The sequence below is a fragment of the Diadema antillarum genome, unplaced genomic scaffold, assembly GCF_040938485.1.
Source record: "Diadema antillarum isolate AM-2024a unplaced genomic scaffold, OU_Dant_1.0 seq00000301_RagTag, whole genome shotgun sequence".
Taxonomy (NCBI): Eukaryota; Metazoa; Echinodermata; class Echinoidea; order Diadematoida; family Diadematidae; genus Diadema; species Diadema antillarum.
In genome coordinates this window covers 627,871-644,063 of record NW_027271324.1, presented here as the reverse complement: position 1 = coordinate 644,063, position 16,193 = coordinate 627,871, and the positions used below count along the sequence as shown (strand labels likewise).

The 16,193-nt window shown below is 39.1% G+C and overlaps 1 pseudogene; it reads left to right on the top strand.

Moving 5' to 3' along the window:
- The first annotated feature begins 4,861 nt into the window (after window positions 1-4,861).
- The window catches only part of LOC139730287 (solute carrier organic anion transporter family member 4A1-like), a 32,450-nt pseudogene continuing 21,118 nt past the window's right edge, over window positions 4,862-16,193 (top strand).

The window sequence follows — 16,193 nt, the reverse complement described above, 5'->3', positions numbered from 1 at the left end:
GGCTGGAAACTGGAGGACAATAAACTAGTTAAAGTCACGTCAAACGAGGACGCTGCTCCAGAAAAGTTGTTGAAGAAGATCCGATGCAACTGCACAACAGGCTGTAGAACAAGTCGCTGTAGCTATAGGGGATACGGTCTGCCATGCCACAGCGTCTGCGGACCCTGTCAACTTGATACCTGCGAAAATCCTTTCAACAAGACAGTATCGGAGGACGAAGAGGAAGCATAGTTTATCTATGGTAAATGCTACTTCAATGAACGAACTTTCGTTGATGTTTTCGATTTACCCTAACTTGAAGGCATTTTAATTGAAAGTACGTTCTAGAGGAAATGATGATCATTGTGAGAATGCCGATTGATTTATTACTTTCTAAATTACCAAAGCATATTTTTATTTATGTTATGCACAAAATGGTTAATTGATTCTGATCACTACACACGGGACAACTTTTCAGGTAGACACTATTTGAAGGATAGGGCATGACCTCCAAAACATAGAAATAAACACAAACACTACAAATGTAGTCCATTTATTGCCTGTTTTAAAACAAGTACACGCCCATGGTGGCCATTTGGGGGGGGGGGGCATTTTGGACGCCATCTTGGATTTAAGGCCATACCATCACTAGTCAACTCTGAAAATGATATCAGGTGATTTGTTGACCTCCAAAACATAGAAATCGACACATACATCACACAAGCACAGCATTTATTGACAATTTAGTAGCAAATGTATGCCCATGGCGACCATTTTGGGGGCCATTTTGGACGCCATCTTGAATTTAAGGCTTTTCCATCACTGATCAACTTTGAAAATGATATCAGTGGATTTGTTGACCGCCAACACATATAAATCGACACATATATCACACATGCACGGTATTTATTGACAATTTAGTAGCAATTTTACGCCCATGGCGGCCATTTTGGGGGCTATTTTGGACGCCATCTTGGATTTAAGGTTTTTCCCATCATTGATCAGCTTTGAAAATGGTTTCATTGGATTTGTTGACCCCCAAAACATAGAAATTGACACAAAAATCACAAATGTAGGCCAGCTATTGCACATTCTATGGAAATTTAAGCCCACGGCGGCCATTTTGGACGCCATCTTGGAAATAGGCCCTTTCCGGTAGGTGGATTTGAGTAGATTTTTAGTATGTTATTTTGGAGGTCAAAACCTACCCAAAACCGTTGAAAAACCTTTTGTATCAATTTTTTTGGGGTCAAATCTCAAATTTACTCTACTATATATCTTGATTAGAATTGTAAGATTTAATAAGCAAAAAATGACAAGAGTTCCATGTTTAGTAAGCTGAAATATAAAAATTTTCGGCTCGCTCGCTGCGCTCACTCGCCAAAATTATCAAAAAAAGGAAGAAGAAGATAAGAACAAAACGTGACGATGACGCGGACAAAATGACAATGTCTACTGTGTTCACACATGTCATTTCATATTTAGCAGGCAAAATGTTTCACTGAGCAGCGGCTGCAATTTCTTTCGTTCTGAAGGCGATTGCCGATTGGATCAAAAGAGGACGCCAACGGTTTCGAACATACGGGGGGGGGGGCGCAAAGAAAAAACAAATCAAAAAAGGTAAGAACAAAACGTAGTGATGACGCGGAAATATACAAATTTCGGCTTCAGTTTGTTGGTATCAATCGTTATCTATAAGGTCGTCACTATATCTTGATTAGAATTGTAAGATTTAATAAGCAAAAAATGACAAGAATTCCATGTTTTGTAAGCTGAAATAAAAAAAATTTCGGCTCGCTCGCTGCGCTCGCTCGCCAAAATTTATATATATATATATATATATATATATATATAAGAGAAATAAGAACAAAACGTGATGATGACGCAGAACAAAACGTGATGATGACGCAGAAATATACAAATTTCGGCTCACTCGCGCGCACTAATTTAGAGTATTTTTTTAAAGTCCTCCTTGTTGGTATAAATCGTTATCTATAAGGCCGTCACTATATATATGTTGATTAGAATTGTAAGATTTGATAAGCAAAAAATGGCAAGAATTCCATGTTTTGTAAGCTGAAATACAAAAATTTTCGGCTCGCTCGCTGCGCTCGCTCGCCAAAATTTTTACATATATATATATATATATGTAAAAGAGAGATAAGAACAAAACGTGATGATGACGCAGAAATATACAAATTTCGGCTCACTCGTGCGCACGAATTTAGATTATTTTTTTAAGTCCTCAGTTTGTTGGTATAAATCGTATAAGGCCATCACTATATCTTGATTAGAATTGTAAGATTTGATAAGCAAAAAAAATGGCAAGAATTCCATGTTTTGTGAGCTGAAATAAAAAAAAAATTCGGCTCGCTCGCTGCGCTCGCTCGCCAAAATTTATCAAAATTCGCTACATTTAAATCACCCTCAAAAGACCCCTTTTAAGTGCTTGAAAGAAGCATATCATGTAGACTTTGTTTAAAGTCCCTACCGGGATGGGGTTGGGGTTGAACACTTTTTCAGAAATTAGGGGCGCAATTTTCGCGCTTGCCCCGGGCGCCGTTTCCCCTAGATACGCCACTGGGGGGCACTTTGACTTGTGCCGAAAGGGTGGGTTGGGTGGTGGCGCGTCGCGTTAATGGGAACACCACCCTTCGTCCAAAGCCCCCCCCCCCCCCCGGTTTTGCCGAAAGGGTGCGTTGGGAGCGTTGGGTCGCGTCGCGTTGACTGGAACCCCACCCTTCGTCCAAAGCCCCCCCCCCCCCCGGTTTTTGCCGAAAGGGTGCGTTGGTACTTTTTCTCATGTACTAAGACGAGTTTTGAATTTATATTTAACCTTCAAAACAACCATTTCAAAGAGGCTATCGTCCGGATCTAATATTTAGTTCGTCCAATGTTCATTTGGTCCAATATCCATTTGGTCTAATATCCGTTTCTGTTTTACATTACAGGGCATGGATCATGTGGATAATCAGTGGCTTATCTATATAGTCCAGCTGCTGGGGGTGCTGGCCTGGCACCATGGGGGAGGGGCGAGGGACCCTAAACTTTACCCTAATCTTATTTCATGTGTATGAACATCTGTTTTCTCCCTCAATGCAGGGTCAGAGGGTAGTCCGTAGTCGTAGAAAAAGGCCCCCCCCAAAAAAAAAAAAAATAAAAAATTAAAAAATTAAAAATAAATAAATAAATAAATAGCCCAGTTGGTCATATAGACGAAACGATGATTGGACCAAATGGTACCTGATTAGACCAGGAGGCTGGCTATTAGACCAAATGACAATAAGATCAATGGTTATTAGACTAAATGGGTGTAGACTAAATGATGACAGAGGCTAGACTAACTGGGCAATGGACCAAAATTAATGATGTGTAGGCCTACACCAAATTTATATTGGACAAATTTGGTTTTGTTTTAGACCATTTGATGATTAGACGAAATGGAATTAGACCAACTCATAATAGACCAAATTGGTATTTGATGATATAAATTGGTGTTAGACCAAAATTAGACGAATTGACTGTAGACCAAATAGTAATTAAACCAAATAACAATTAGACCAAACAGTAATTGGACGAAATGATGACTAGACCAACTGGTTATTAGACCAACTGATATTAAACAGTCTATATAGACCAACTGGCTGTCAAGTGCTATAGAGTGTAAACCGATCCGGACGATAGCCTCTTTGAAATGGTTATTTGAAGGTTAAATATAAATTCAAAACTCGTCTTTTAATATTACATGAGAAAAAGTACCAACGCACCCTTTCGGCAAAACCGTGGAGGGGGGGGGGGGGGCCTTTGGACGAAGGGTGGGGTTCCAGTCAACGCGACGCGACCCAACGCTCCCAACGCACCCTTTCGGCAAAACCGGGGGGGGGGGCTTGGGCTTTGGACGAAGGGTGGTGTTCCCATTAACGCGACGCGCCACCACCCAACCCACCCTTTCGGCACAAGCCGGGCACTTTGACTTCTGGTGCCACTTCCGGGTTTACATCAGCTAACAAGCCACAAAAAAAAAGAAGAAAAAATCAGCACAAAAAACAAACCCTAGGGCCTACACCGCGCTCACACTTACGCACTTCGCTGGGGTAAAAAAAAAAAAAAAAAAAAAAGAGTGGGGCCCAAAGTGATGGTGAAGCCTTATGAGTTTAATACGGTATACATCTGTATGTTGCAAACAAAGTGGGGGCCCAAAGCCCCCACCCCATTCCACCAGCCCTACTGCTTCCTTTAATAGCATGCATGGATATGTTTTATAATTGTTCAACTCCATTACCTGTATGGCAATCGGTCCATGAGCACTCGTGAGTCTAATAAAACATACATGTGTAGATGTACCGTAATTAAGAACTGTTCGAAATCGGGTAGATAATGCTAGGTCCTATGGTAACGCAACTCATGCATACATAAATGTGCCACTGTATATCAAGAGGTATGCCATATTCATTATTTGTGCCAAAAAATTACAAGTTCACATATTTATAGGTAGGGCCTAGCTGCATTCCTCATACATTGTAACCCCCTCGCCCAGGGCCTGGACATGACAGCTCTGTATGTCGCCTTATGGATGGGCTATAAACGGCGGCGTCTACTACTAGTAGTCGGTCGGTCAGGCTACCCTGGATCCATCCCGGAATGCGGAAAAAGTGCACAGCCTAGCCAGCGCCAGCCAGCACTACTATACATTCATTGCACCAGGTCCTGACTCAGGAGCTACTGGGAGCTTCCACCTCCCTGCTGGGAGGGAGCTCGAGCGCGGCGGAGCATTGCTCTCCCTCTCTCTCTCTCTCTGTAAGCTCTCGAATAACAGAACTGGAGCTGCAATGCAATGAATGCTGTAACGTGAATGGATCAGGTGCTGTTACACAGTGTTGTAGTGTTACAATACTGACCCGTTAGTTGTCTGAAAATACCGGGCACGATAATTTCTTCGAGTAATACTGGTGTAAAAAGATGCCTGGCCGTGCAGAACCCACTGGTTCTTGATCATGGAGCTCCATCTATATTCTGAATCTGATCCTGGTGGCTCATCTGCCCGTTTTTTGGCATCGGGAAGTAGCGACCATGGCGGTGGGCTTCCATGTAGCGACAGCGTGGAGCAGGGAGTACAGGTAGAAGGAGCAGCTGGTGGTGGCAGCGGGGCAGCAGGAGAGGCTTCTCGCATGTTTTCCGCACAAGGCGATACCACCACAGCTGCTGTCGCAAGAAAAATGGTAAAAACTGGCACAGACGACTGCAATGTCTCAGTTGACATGTCAACAGACGATACATCATCGTGCGGATGGTGTGGTATTCGGCCTGCATTTCTCAAGGTACATCATCACAAACACTAGGCAAATCTAACGTTAGAATTTTAGCTTTTGCGACTGCATGCATAAAATGATGTGTACATATGGGGGGGGGGGTGGTGGGGCGGGGTGGTGCAGCATTAGGACGCTGGGGGTGGGGGTTGGGGCCAAGTCAGTGTGATTTGACTACTGAGGGCGAGGCTGTAGATGTGGTTGGTCTATGGGGGGGGGGGGGGGGGGGGGGGTGTTTCACGAAGAATTTAAGTCGAACTTAAATGGCATTATCACATAAAATAGGTCCCCACTCCATTCACCACCATTCATTTCGTCATAGCCGGGGACTTCTTTCAACCTTTCATACACTTTGCACATAGTCATAGTGGACGATGCACACGCAGAAGGAGAGGGGCCCGATATCATGATTTGGCCACTTAGATTTTAAGATTGACTATATATTATGGTAATTATGCTGTGTGTGTCTTCAATGTTGCTCAACTTTCTAATGAAAATGAATATTTTTACATTAATAGTCATGTAATGTAGCCATCGAAAATACATTAAAAACAATGAAATTATTCTGTTGACATCAATGATAATTTTAAGTGCATGATAATTAAGCTAGTGAAATTGAACAGGAAAACAAGTGGCATACCATAACTTTTAAAACATCCCCCAGTAAAGTGATGAATTGCATAGGTGCGTACCAGCGGGCAGTAGACCCTCATGTATTCTACATCAGTACATATAGGACTCTGGAGAGTCTAGATCTAGATGTACAATTGTATAGGCTTAGTACTATTGAAATTGATAGCTAAAGTGGGTGGAGCCCAAGTGTGTATTAATTTTAGATAAAATGTTAATTGATAGACAAAAATTGAGCAGAGGCAAAAATAGCCCAGCTAACGCATGTAGCAGAGACTCCAACCCAAAGCACCTTCTGATCTGGAGATTCTCCCGCCTGAAACCCCTAGCAAACGGGAGACTCCAAGTTGATGTGTGCGAAGTGCGAAATTGTTTTGTGGATCCACGGCAACAACAAATTTTACTGGCGCGACAGGAGAGAATGAAAAAATCACTGGTTTTTGTAAAGAAGATTCAAAGGAGAATTATATCAAAGTTGATGAGCCAGACTTGCCATGCCATGTGGTGTTTCTTTGCTACTATTGCCTACATTACTTCAACTAAAAATCCATATCTGGCAACTTTGTTTAATGTTCCTCAAAAGTGTCAAACGATATGCCCCATGTACAAAACTGATGGGAAATTCTCAACATTGACTAATTTTCATCAAAATGTGTTCATATCTTTGGCAAACACAATTTTATTTATAACATTTTAGTGTAGAGTAAGCATAACAAGATGTAAGCTACTGGTACTGAGAAATGATGGAAAATTTCACCAAAAATTATAATACTAATAATCGAAGAGTTTCATCTCTCCAAAATCCTACACTTTTGGTATAGTTATCCTTGATTATATTCTTTTAGAGGAACATTTTTTTTTTTTTTAATGAGTGAAAATGAGACTCATAAATTGCACATCATTTGCACAAGCTTTAAATTCTGCCTCCAAGATTTGAATGACTGTGCTGTAAAGTCTAATAAAATTTTCAGCAGCAACTGCAATGCCACTCAGAGTAGTGACAAAGTAGTTATGTCGAAGTAATTTTGTGATAATATTGGCAATTGTGGATATTTTTTTTCTGATTTTCACCCACAATTTGAGCATCATATATTAATTGTTTATCAAAGAAATGTTATTTTGTTTATTCATAGAGAGAAGAATTTTGAATTGTCAATTCCCTATGTGTAATTACAGCGTCATGGGGATGTTCAAAATTAACGTTTCAATAATGAAAATGGAAGCAATTTTCCAAGATGTGGATGCTTTATATCCCTCTTTTCTCATAAACTTATTTGTGGTAATTTTTCTTCCCTATTTCCCAGACATGGTAAGAATCTGCATGTTGATATATTAATCTCAATTTAAAAAAAAAAAAAAAATACAGTCCTAGAACACCTGAACAAGAGACTCCTATGTAATGCAGTATTTGTCTACCAGTCGAGTAGACTGCACGTATGCATTTATAACATACAATTATTTTTTTAAAGTCTAATGGAAATTGTTTTGTTTGCAATAAGTTGGTGAATTACATCATGGACAAATAGGAAACAAAAAGCAAACATACATTGTAGATCTTAGTACATTACTCCAAATAGTAAAAGGCCATTCATGTACAGTTGTATAATGAATGCTACAAATCGGCAGAACATTGGTAGTATTGGTTGAGATGATCGAGGATTGAGCTTTTACACATTTGTATACAGTGTATACCTTTTGTGAGATACCGGTACTAAGAAACCACTAAATGAAATAGCTAGTACAGAGCATACAATTCCCGAGGAATTTGAATCCCTTTTAGAATTACATGCTCTGTCATAAAAATTTGATAAGAGGTTTCACATTATCTCACAAAAAGAGATGAACTTGAAGCCCCATCTCGACCACAACTATACCATCCCTTTAACTTGGTCAACTTCAATAGTCAATCAAGCCAAGGGGGGGGGGGGGTAGAGATACTAATGTAAGAACTGAAGGGAAGATGAAGGATCCATAAATAACCCTAGACCATTTACAATAGTTACTCTTTTCACAAGTTTGCCAAATAGTCTTTTCATTTCGTTCAAATTAGGAACACTCTTTTTCTAGATCATTATGGTGTAAAAATTCTGTCCCGTCGCACCTACACGTTTTATCATTATTAACATAAGTGCATTCCATCCTGTCGAGCCAACCATTATGTAAATTCCATCCCATTATGCGACGGGACGGAAATTAAATGTTGAAGCATTATAATTTTCTTATGAATAGAGAATTATTTCATTTAGTGTCATGGATATAGAGCCACACTAATTCATTGATACATTAAATGGAATGTGAGTGACCAAACTCAAGTCTGTAATTTCATGTCAAAGTACTGAAAAGCATGTTTTTTTTTTTAAATGGAATTTTGACCCAAAATTTAACAACGATGAGAAAACAGATGCCAGATTTGAAAGGGTAATCCATAATGAATTTGATATTTCACCTATATTATTCTTTTGTAATTTTTGTGCAAATTACTTGAAAAAGTAAATGCCTTCCCGTCGCGCAAAGAGGGTGCCTTTCCTGTTTTACTGATATTTGATAATCGAAAAGTCTGATGTCAGATATAATTATTACATGTGCTTTTCTGAAAACTGCAGATTCTCAGCTTTCATATGATATATAACATGAAATGCAAGTGTCAATATGAAAAGTTAGTCCAAGTGAACACTATTTTGGGATCAGACCCATGTTCATAATGAAGTAATTCAAAGAATGAAAATTTGATTTTGGATAGTAAGGTCAAGAGTCATAGGGGTCATATATAAAAGACATGAAACTACAATCCGTAGCTTAATCTCCTAATAACTCAAAAGTGGATGATAATTTTTCACCATATCTATATTGTGTGGATGTCCCAGTACCTATATGTTTGTGTTGAAGATGTAATGCCTACAAAATTGTGATACTTTTATCATGGCTGCTTGGGGAGGTCTGCTCTCTCGGAGTGCTCCTATTTGTGTTTAAACTTGTGGAAGGAATGTTTTGTTTCAAAATGAATTATTTCAATTGTATAGTTTTATAGTTTTAACCTGCTGAGGACGGGCTGATTTTGCTACCACAGACATTTCCCATCTAGACAACTTCCCGAGTATACTCTGGACTCGTCTTCAATGGGTTTAGAAAAAAGCAGCAGGTAAATTAAAAAACAAAACCCCCCAGAATAAGGGTTGCATCAAAGCATGAATGATCACAAAATGAAGGTGAGAGGAGTCAAGGGAATCAAATATTAACAAACTTCCATCATTATTCTTTTAAACTTCCAGCCATGTAGCAACATCACTGGCTACCTAGCTGTCGTCTCACTCACCGGCCTTCTTCATTACCTGATTCCATTTGGGCTTATCTTTGCTGTCCTCACAACTCTTGAAAAGCGTTTCCACCTGTCCAGCACTGAGAGTGGCAGCATTGCCAGTGCCTACCAGTTTTCTGCAATGTTCTTCACTGTCTTCATTGGCTACATAGCAGAGAAAGGACATAAACCTGTTTGGGTTGGCATTGGCTCTCTCGTCCTCGCAGCTGGGGCAGTAGTGTTCTCCCTGCCTCATTTCCTAGCAGAACCATATTATGTGACACCCCTTAACCAATCAGAAGTGAATGACTCGATTTGTCCATCTGTGTACTCAGAACAGGTTGACCGCTGTGGTACAGACAACCCAACCAGTAAGTTGAGAAAACAGCATCAATGCAGAACCAAATTGCAAAGTGTAATACATTTGATAATTCCTTGGACCTCCAGCTAGGTGTAAGTACTGTACAACAAGATATTTTCGCAGCATGAAATTTTCATGAATTGGAGCCAATGGCCTTTTCCGCGGCATGAAATTTTCACGAGTTGCCTGTACCATTCAATGCATATAGTGAAGACAAAAACTTTCGCTAGCATTTTAATTTTGTGAATCTTGGCTCTCCCAAAATTCTTGAAATTAAAATGCATGCGAACATTCCTCATTTTACAGTATTACATGTACCACAGGGTACTCCCTCATTGTTCCACTTTGTCATGTTACAAAGTTGCTGTATTGTTGTTCTCATAACTGATTTATTACCACAGTTACCATGCACTGCCATTTTGCTGTGGAGAATTCTTTCAATTTAACAATAATTGATTCAACAGAGGTGCTAAGGTCAGAAAGCAGGTAGGTGTTGGGCTTTGCTGTGCAGAGAGGGGGAAGATGAATGTGTCGAGGGGGGGGGGGGGGGGTGTCCTTTCTGACAGCAAGGAGCCTTTAAGCTACCAGTCATGGGATCTAGTGCAAACTAATATTTTTACGTGCATCTTCTAATTTTAATAATAAAGTGTATTGTCGAAAAAATTGACTTTCTTGATGGTGGGAAATTCGTGTATTTGTCTTGTTTGTTTGTTTATTCATTTATTTATTTATTTATTTATTTATTTATTTATTTATTTATTTATTTATTCATTTATTTATTCATTCATTCATTCATTTTTGAGAGAGAGAGAGAGAGGCGGGAGAAAAAGCTTGTCAGGCATGTGAGCATGAGAAAGACCCCTGAGATGATGAGCACAGTTGCCTAACAGCAGTTACAAGAGAAACATAGTCAGGAGCAATGACATGAACTGGACAAAAGGAAACATGAGCAAGAATATTTTTAAAAGAATCCTTGATTCTATGGGCTACCGCTGTATTGATTGAAGCACAGAGGAAATTATGATTATTATTTAAATACAGCAGCTCTATTTTCATGTTTTTGAAGGCATGAAAGCTGATTATGAGGCAACTGTAAGAAATTAACATCACCACAATGTAGTCCAGGGGATGTAAGGGCATGAATATTATTAACATGTTTCTTGGCAGTATACTGATTCAAGTTTTCTGGACGTTTGTATCTAAAATAATTGAGTTATACACCATTTTAACTCATTTTTTATGTGCCGTGTTCGCATGCCCGACTCAGTCAACAGCGTGCCAACTTCGCATATTCTACTCAAACGCACAGACCCGGCAAAACCGATCGATATATCGCCAAATGCCACAGAACATGAAATTGTTTCTCGTGATTCCGTTCCTCTCATATTTAGCTTGCATTTTATGTGGTAATTGACTAGCAATTGGTGTTCCCTGCTTGATTTGTGTGTAAATTCTAAATCTCTGCCACTGTTTTGTGCCCAAAAGTCGGGCCTTTACAGTAATGTAGATACTGATCATTTGAAAGAAAATTGATCATAGATTTGACATGCAATTTATATCAAAGCACATCTTGGCATTTTCTCTACAACGCTGTGCACTACATGTCTAGCTCAACAGAAATTTGTTAAAAGTTACATAGATTGGAAAAACAAAATGTTTTCTCAAAGCATGACAACGTTGGTGTCTCATAATAATGTGGCACTCGGGGGGTTTCTACCAGTAGTACCATGGCACATAAAGAGTTAAAGTTCAGAATCTGCTCTTTCATATCTGCCCTCAACTAAATATCCATATATGGCGATTTTTTTGTTGATTTTGTGATACAGGGTCACATATAAGGCCATCCCACAGAATAAGGAATGGCACATGCCAGACAAAATCTCTGCTTCAGATATCCCACAAGATGCCCCTATTGGACCAAAAGGCCATGTACATGTACATACAAAATGTATATGTACAGTTGAATAGTCAAAGTACCATTTAAATCCAGTTTCCAGTTGTATATGTTCAGTCTTACCTAGCAAAGTAAGAAAAAAAAAATGTAAATCCCATTTCTGCAGTTTGGGATATGGAGTCACCCAGGGCAGAAGCAACCCCTCACCCTACTGCAGCCACCCCGACCCCCCCCCCCCCCCCCAAAAAAAAAAAAAAACAAGAGCAGAAAATGAAGATATCATGAATATGGACTACATGCACAGGTACACCCTGCTTACATTTTGGATTCTTTTGTGTCTTCTACTCTGTTTACTTGCCCAAGGTGGGAAAACTCTCCCAACCTATTGAAAATGTGCAAGCGAGTGAAGCAAGTAATATTGAACACTCAGAAATGCATTATAAATACATTTTCACACGACAGAAAAGCCAATGCATTTGCATCAGGACTAGCCCCGGTGCACATTATGCTAACATTCAGCGGTTTAATTTTATCCACAACTTTCAGAAAATTAATACAGTTTCCATGGTGATATCTAAACAGGAAGTCTTACCCGCAAGCCTAGTTTACTCAGAAAGGATTCCATACTAATTGTGAACATCCAGAAATTTGCATTATATTGGACAGCAGGGGCATCATAATCTGTTTTCAGAATTGGAGTTAGACGGAGGGGAACTTGAGGGAAGGATATGTCTGACTCAGCAGGGGAGGGTGTGAGAGGGGGATATCCCGTCCCACATTAGGTACATTTTGAAATGTATCGAACATGTGTTTATAAGCATGGTATTTAAAAGACATATTGCAAAGGCATTTAATAAGAAATCATTAGGGATAGCAGTTTAGATTTTAAGTCATTCCAAGTCTATTGCAGGGATTGCATTTTGATTGTGAGCATTTTTTACATGTCAGCCTGTTACACAGATATTTTATATCTCCTGTAAAATGCTTGTAAAAAGAATTGTGTCATTTTTTACCATTGTACTTCAAAGGAGAAGAGGCAGAAGATGGAGTGAGATCCTACTACTGGCTTTTCATCGTAGCCCAGATCATGCTGGGCTTCGCTGGAGCACCTGTGTTTACTCTCGGAGTAACCTACCTTGATGAAAATCTCAAGCCAAAAAACTTTGGACTCTACCTAGGTCAGTATAACCCAATGTGTCATGTTGCCTGCATAGTGGCTAACTGTAAGCAAATCATTTCACTGTTATAACCTTTGATGGCTCCCATTTTTTTTTTGTTTTTTTTAAAGAAAATTAAATGTAAACATTTAGCACATAATTATTTTATGTTTACATGTACATTCACACAGGAGCACATACATGTATTGCCAAGAGTTCTTTCATAGAGAGAATGCATAATTTGAAACATTGTATGATAATGATACATGTACATCTGGAGTCATGATTCAAATTATGCATTTTGCCAAGTGAATGCAAACTGGAATTGCGGAGGATGATTTGAATAAAAATTCCAGTCCCGTTTCAAATGACGGTCCATAGGTGTTTTGCAATCAGGATTTGCTGAAACAGTCATGTGATGAACGGACCGACCTCCGGATCGTGTTTTGAGGGCAGAACTTACAGTAACCTTTCAACCACTTCTGCAAAAAAACTGCATTTCTCAAATGCTCACATTGTAGTCAAAGGGCATGTGACTTACTGCTCAAGAGTGATTGATGGGAACTAGGGGGAAAAGCCACACCTCCTGTTCTCTTAATCACAATCATGATTGTAATTTAGTATTACAATTACATTTCTTGACTTGTGTGAAGACAGCCTCAACACAGTCAGCCTTTCCAAATTATGATTTCAGTTTGATACTGCAGGAGAATACATAACTTTCACGGCAAGATTTGACTCATTTCATATCAAAGACTACATTGTATTTGCCTTGCACAGAAAAGTACCTGTTTGCTGTCTTTACCTAGTATTGACTTCACTCTGTGGACATTGAACATCAGTATTTGAACAGTTAAAGGGATAAAAAGAAAATAATTGGAAGCTGCATTTTTGTTAGGTTGTGCAATTGTTTGGTTTTATTTTTTTCAGGTATCTACAATGCCTTTCTTAATGCTGGGCCAGCTCTTGGATTCTTCATTGGTGCCATGTCCCTCTCTGTTTTTACAGATTTGTCGATGGACAAAGATGGGTGAGAAGGCATTTTTTGTACCGGTATTCATTGTGCATGTTGTAGAATATCAAATTATGCTGTTAATTGTCAATACTCATGCCAAACTTTGGTTGAAGAAGGAATAACTATATAGGAATCAATGACTGTTTGCTCAGTCAGTCACATTTCAAAGTTTGTAGAGCAAAAATGGCCTTCATGTATAGTTGTAAAAGATGCACGTTATGAGAATGTTTGTTAATTTGTTAATGATGTAGTTTTGGCAGAAATAGGTAAAAGGTGTAAAAGGTATCGCGGTTCTAGCAACTGTAGTTTGGCAGCTGTGTAGGCAGAGGCTGTAAAGAACTTTTGTGTGTGTGTCGGGGGGGGGGGGGGGGTGGGGGGGGGAGCTGGCTCCATCCAAGGGGTAGTGCTTGTTGTTTGGTCCAGTAGCAATGCTCTATCATCTTCTCCCCCAACCCCCTCCCCCACACACACACACCAAGGTTTTATTCTCCAAAAAGAAGATATCAAAGATTTTAACTGATATGACTCCGTAAATGGCAGATCCCAAATGATTGTTAGGCTGTGATATAGCACTTCAAATGTTTAAGCAATGATATGTTTGCTTGATTGCTATTTCATTAGTCTGCTAATCACACCAGACAATCCACTGTGGATAGGGGCGTGGTGGCTTGGTTTCCTAGTGGCAGCCGTAGTTGTGACCATCCTGGCAGTCATCATTATGGGATTCCCTAAGACACAACCAGGTGAGACTAAACATGCAGGCTTTATTCATTTTTGGTTCTCATTGTTTTTCCTTGTCCCCTGTACTGTCATGCCTGTACATTACAGTTACTAAGGTATATCAGAATTTTGTTGGTCCACACCAAATCAGTTTTCATATCCTGGTGATGGCTGTCACTTAATTACATGTATACCCAAATATACGCCTACAAGTGGATTGAGCAGGGGGAATACTATCACCTTTTAACATGTCATTAACAAAACGAGGGCATAATGTACTTTTTGTCTAACCCATTGAGGACAGGTTGATTTTGCTATAAACACGCATTACCCACAGACATCTTCCTTAGTATACCCAGGACTAGGTCTTCAGTGGGTTAAAAAGTAAAATTTTATGGAATTCTCTTTATATAATTTTCCATACATGATGTTTACAGATCCCAAATTAGAAAATCTTGTATAAGCCTGCAAATGTACTAAGTAAATACATTGAGTTAAAATTTTGGCAGATCCAGGGGTGACCTCGTTGGGTTTGGCCTCAAATTGGTAGCCAGTTTTTACATTTTTATCTTTATTTTGAAAATGGGTGATCAAATTTCCCAAAAACTTTGCATGTATTATCACTGGTAAGATAGTAGAATTATATAAATGGATACCATGCCCCCTGGAGGTCCCCAAAGCCTTCCATGTTTGCTATGTTTTCCTTAGGCAATATTGTGCAAGAATGCAGGGAAGGTGAGCTTGTGATTCTCTGATGAGCTAGACCCACTGAGTCCTTTGTTTCATGGAAGTGCTGTTTTCTCAGATGAGAGTCCATAGGGTAATCATGGGCACGCACCTGTTCCAGTTCTGTTCAGTAGATGGCTAGGCTACCTGTTCATATGATATATTAAAGTGGATTATCTGAAAGATATTTTAGGTACCTGGGTATAGACTTGCAGTCCACCTGTCAGCAATAGTTGATGGTAGATTTATTGAAATGACTGGAAAGGCAAAAAAACAAATTAGATGTCAATATAGCTAAAGAACATCATCTCCCTTTTGGACAGCAATATTGTAATAAAATAATTTTTTAAAGTAATTTTTCAAAGCATGAATTCCGCATGACCTGGAGGCAAATTTCAGCCAGGTGTTTTTCTAACAGAATCGGGTATTGGTAATATTGGTGACAGGTACGCGTGTATTCTTCCTTATTATTTTTGTAGATGTATTTTTACTCACTGAATCTATCTTGCTCAGAACTAAGTACGCAGATGTTATCTGTGTAGACTTGTGCTTTTGTGCCTCAGTCTCTTCTCTTGAACAGTCAACTCGTGCTAGAACTACGTGTAGAAAGTAACGGAACCCTACTCATAAATCAAACATTTAAACTGACATCACATAGGCCTACATTGAATATAGACCTAGATCTAGGTAAATGTTTCAGTTTCAGTTTTTAGTTTCACTACATTTCACTACATTTCCTTGAACAAAAAAAAATCACATTTTTTCATAACAAACATAAAAGAATTGTCGATTGAGCAAACTCTCTCAATTTTTCAGCATTTAACCTGAAATGTGATACATGTGACTGCTTAGCTATGTAGAAGTGCAAAACCTCATCTTTTGTCAATGTCAAAAAATGTGTTGCCATGGTAGCAGCATTTTAAAGAAAATATATTATTGCAAGTGGATTTTGCTCACTACCTTAGATTTTCAGCATTTGAATTGAGATTTGGCAAATGTACCAGAGATTGATTGAGCAAAGCACATCTTTAATCAATGTTGAACAATGCATTTTCTATGGTAACATATTTTTCAATAAAGAACATACTAAATTACAAGTACCAGTATTAA